This window comes from Dendrobium catenatum, unplaced genomic scaffold (genome assembly GCF_001605985.2).
Source record: "Dendrobium catenatum unplaced genomic scaffold, ASM160598v2 fragScaff_scaffold_1700, whole genome shotgun sequence".
NCBI lineage: Eukaryota > Viridiplantae > Streptophyta > Magnoliopsida > Asparagales > Orchidaceae > Dendrobium > Dendrobium catenatum.
This window is the reverse complement of record NW_021320162.1, coordinates 336,714-341,745: the sequence shown is the minus strand read 5'-3', so window position 1 is coordinate 341,745 and position 5,032 is coordinate 336,714.

Genomic DNA, 5,032 nt, shown 5'->3' with positions numbered 1-5,032 from the left:
CCATAATTAGTAAATTAAATTAATGTTTAATAAATATGGCTAATCTTACTATAAATTATAGATCATATTGTATGATGGATAGGAATGAAATTTGAATATCTTGGATATCATACTAGATTAAAACCAAAATTTTAACAAAATCATATAGACGATGTAGATCATATTATACGAACACTTAATATTTGAGCTAAATGTACAATACCATGTATATTGTACTGAATGATTGACATAGATGATTTCCAGTCATCCTAACATTCATCCTATATGAATAGAAGGAAATTGAACTAATTGTACCGTATGAACATCTGATCATATTGTATAATAAGTGTTATGAATTTGATTTCAAGGAATAGAATTTTGGTGATAACTAAAAAATATGTTTCTCTACGACTTTCTTTCAAACTAATGTTTCAGGTTTACAAGATCAAACTACAAATTGAACCAGCTCAAGATTGGATAGATAAAGAATGAGTCAGTTTCTAATGTACGACATGTGTCTTTTACCTTTTCTTGAGTCCTTTGTAGCAATATGGGTTCTGATGCTAAATAACCTGAACACACACACTTGGAGGAAATTTTTTGACTATTTTAGAGTTTTCTATTTTTGATCACATCATCCGGGACGATAAAAAAAATTGCTCTAGACGATTAGTTAAAAATAGAAACCCTAATTAGGGCATTCTAGTTAAGACAGCCGCAATTAAGCGCATCGTCCTAGAAAATATTAGTATCGGTCGAGAAAATAGGCCCAAATCAGAAAGAATCAGTCGTCAGGTCTATTTAGGCATCTTTTATTTTTGGACATCTTTTAGGACATCATCCTGGATAATGTGGTGCAATTATACCTAAATTAATTTGGTAATTAAAGGAAGTAATTAAGGTTTGATTGCTCAATCATATCATTCTAGATGATCGCAAGATCGGTCAGGAAGATCAGTTCACAAACCTTAGTTATTCATGGATGATTAAATATTGGCCTGGTTCCATTCAGAGCGATGCTCTTGATGATATGTACTGAATTGAACTAATCATTTAGGATAATCAGGAGATCAGCTTGGACGATCAAGTTATTTTTCTGTCGTCTAGATATCCATTCAAGGTGATGTTCTAGATGATATTCGTTGTTTTGTACTAATCAGTTCGGACGATCATGAGATCATCCTGGACACTTTATTTAGTGCAATACTCGAAGGAGAGGCTTTGGGGAGTGGACGTAGGTCAGGTTGATCGAACCACTATAAAATCTGGTGTACGTGTTCTTTCTTGTTATACTTCCGCATTTAATTTATACACTTTAATTTCTATGGTGAATCTTGGTTTCGTTATGATTGTGCTTTTGCTTAAAATTTTTTTAAAATACCAATTCACCCCCAGTCTTGGTTAGCCTTGGGACTAGTTTATTAGAGCTTAACATCCCTATTGAACTTTCAATTAGTATCAGATTAGGATTCATAAAATTAAGTTTTTGAAAACTTTTGAATTTCGATCATTGGCTAACTTTGGTAATCGTAATACTACAGAAGGTTATTTTATTACATGATCACCTTTATTTGATAATATTCCTTTTTATTTTTAAAAAACTCGCATGTCCACATTTTTGTAATCGATTGACTATCATATGTAGATGCTTATTAAGGATGGTTATTCACCTCCATCTCATAAAACTCATGGCATTAACACTATACTTTCTTTCATTGAATGGCCTCTTGAGGATAGGGATTTAGCTCAACTGAATGCAAAATGCATGAACTTTTTTTTTCTGTGCTTTGAAATCGAAAAATTATATGTGAGTTTCAACTTGTGATACTGGTAAAGAAATTTATGTTAGATTGTATATTAATTATGAAGGAACCAATGAAGTTAAATAATCTAAGTTGAATATTTTGTTGCATGACTACAAACATTTTTATATGAAACCTACAGAATCGATTTTTGACATGTATACTAGGTTTACTTAAATTGTCACCTCATTACATGCAATAGGAAGAGAACTAACTAACTATGAAAGAGTGAATAAAATTTTGGGATGCTTGCCTTCTTCCTTTGATACAAAGATCACTGTAATTACTAAATCCAATGATTTGAATACTTATTCTATTGATAACGTACTTAGATCACCCATTGCTTATTGTTGCAAATATGAGTTTATGGATTAGAATTTTGATGATAGAAAACATTCATAATTTCCTACGACTGCCTTGCCTACTAACTTTTCAGGTCCATAAGATCGAATGCAACTCAAGCTAGCTCAAGATCGGGTAGATTTAGGTTGAGTCAAGTCTATAATTTTTCTTTCTTAAGTCAATTGTAAAAGTGGTTCCTGATACTAAGTAACCTTGCACAAATACACTTGAGAGGTTTTCTGAGTTTTTCTATTTTGAGTACATCAGCCTGGATGATGTTCATATCGGCTAGGATAATCCAATTAAAAATAGAAACCCTAACTAGGGCATCCTATTTAAATAGTCGTCATTAAGCAAATTGTCCTGGGTGATACTTATATCGGACAGGACGATAGGCTCAAATTAGAAAGAATCAGCCGCCATGATCAATTTAGGTATTCTTTATTTTAAAATATTGGTCAGGATGATCTCCATATCAGCTTGGATGATACAGCATAATTATGACTAAATTAATCTGGCAATTATGGAAAGCAATTAAGGCTGATTGATATGATCACATCGGCCAAGCCGATCGCAGAATCGACTAGGATGATGTCCCGGATGATTTACATCGGCCAGCATCTATTCCGGACGATGTTTAGGATGATTATACTAAAATTTGAACTAATCGGTCAAGATGATATTATATTAGCCTGGACGATGTAATCAATTTTCTTCTAATCGTCCAAAATCATCTCGGCTGATTGAGCTTATTTTGTATTGATCGGCCAGGATGATATTCCTATCATCCTGGATGATAAAGTCGGTTCTTGAAATTCTATTTAAAAGACTCAAATTTTCTCATGCAAAAAGACCTTGAGTGCTGCTGTCTTGACCTGAGAGAGCCTTAGGAGAGGGAGAGAGAGAGAGAGAGAGAGAGAGAGAGAGAGAGAGAGAGGAACTTGTGAGGGGGAGTTTGTGAGAGAGTTCACAAAGGTTGCTCCAAGCAAGGTTCCAAGTCATCATCTCCGTTCTTCATCCTTCGTCCTTGAGAGGTTGTTGGGAGGTCTACTTCAGCAAAAGGTCTGGGTTCTTTTCCTGCTTCAGGAGGAAGAAAAAAGAGTCAGTTCTATGCCGCACTGGGGTTGGTGAAAAGGTGTCTATTGTAAAGGCTTCTCCGCCTAGATGTGGGAGCTGAAGGAGAGACACTTAGTTAGTGCAATACTCGGAGGGTGCCTTTGAGGAGTGGACATAGATCAAGGATTGACCGAACCAATATAAATCCAGTGTGATCTTTCTTTGTTTTGATTCCGCGTTTACTTATTTTTTGCACTCTGATTTCTGTGGTGATTTTGGTTTTAATTTTGTGCTTTACCTAAAGAAAAATTTTTAAAATACAAAATCACCCCCCTCTTGGTTAGCCTCGGGCTAGTTCTTAAGGGCTTAACATCCCTAACGAACTTTCAAGTGGTATTAGAGCAGTATTCATAAAAACTAAGTTTGAAAACCTTTTAAATTTTGATCCATGGATAACAACAAAAATAGTAATACTGTGGAAGTGTATTCTATTACCCGACCACCTTTTTTTGATAATATCTCTTTTGATTTTTAGAAAACTTGCATTTCTATGTTTTTACAATCAATTGATTATTATATGTGGATGCTTGTTAAGGATGGTTCTACACCTCCAACTGGAAAATTGAATGGCATTACTGTTTCACTTCATTTTATTGAATGGACTCTATATGATAGGGATTTAGCATAATTAAATGCAAAATATTTGAACTATTTTTTTTTATGCTTTGAAATCGGAAGATTACATGCGTGTTTCCACTTGCACTACTGGTAAAGAAATTTGGGATAAATTATGTATCACCTATGAAGGTACTAATGAAGTCAATCAATCCTATTTAAATATTCTTTTGCATGATTATGAACTTTTTTGTATGAAATCGTCTGAATCGATTTCTAAAATGTATACATGGTTTACTCAGATTTTTACTTCATTGCATGCATTTGGAAGAGAACTTTCTAACTATGAAAAAGTAAACAAATTTTAAGAAGTTTGTCTTCCTCTTTTGATGCAAAAATTACTGCAATATCTGAATCTAAAGATTTAAATACATATTTGATCGATAACTTACTTTGTTCACTCATTGCTTACAAGCAAGGGGTGAACCAAAGAAATCTTGATGCAGGTGAAAGAAAGAAGGAGAAAACGGTGGCACTTAAGGCGAGCGATTCGGACACTGACTCTTCCGAGTCTGAAAGTGATGATGTTGCTTTAATCACAAGGAAATTTAAGAGCTTTCTAAGGAAGAAGCAAAAGAATCATCAAAAGTGAAATAAATGTAAGGGTAATAAAAATTTTAAAAATTCTAATGAACAATTTACTTTGAATGCAGGAAGCCTGAACAAGGCACACCCAAGTAAGGAGAAGGGTGAGGAGAAACCAAACTTCAGAAAGGACAAGAGTAAGAAGAAATTCCAAAAGGCTTTCTGGGCTGATTCTGTATCAGATTCCTCTGAAATTGAACCTGAGGAGGAGACAACAAACTTGTACTTAATTGCAGACAATAATCTTGGACAAAGTGACCAAGGAGAAGTATGTGAACTAACCTATGAGGAACTCCTTGAAGTTTTCAAAAAAATACATGCATCATATAAGAAACTTAAGAAAACTCATGCTAGCTTGAAATTGAAATTTTTTAATTTATAAAAAGAGCATAAAATTCTTCTTAAAGATTATTCAATAATTGATTCAAATCACTTGGCTTTACTTGATGAGTTTGATGCATTAAATAAAAAGTATGCTGAGTTATCTGATTCTCATGATTCTTTAAAATTATCCCATTATGAGTTAGAAAAGGAATATAAAAAATTTAAAAATTTAAAATCCTTTGAAAATAAAAAATCTTCATTTCATGCAT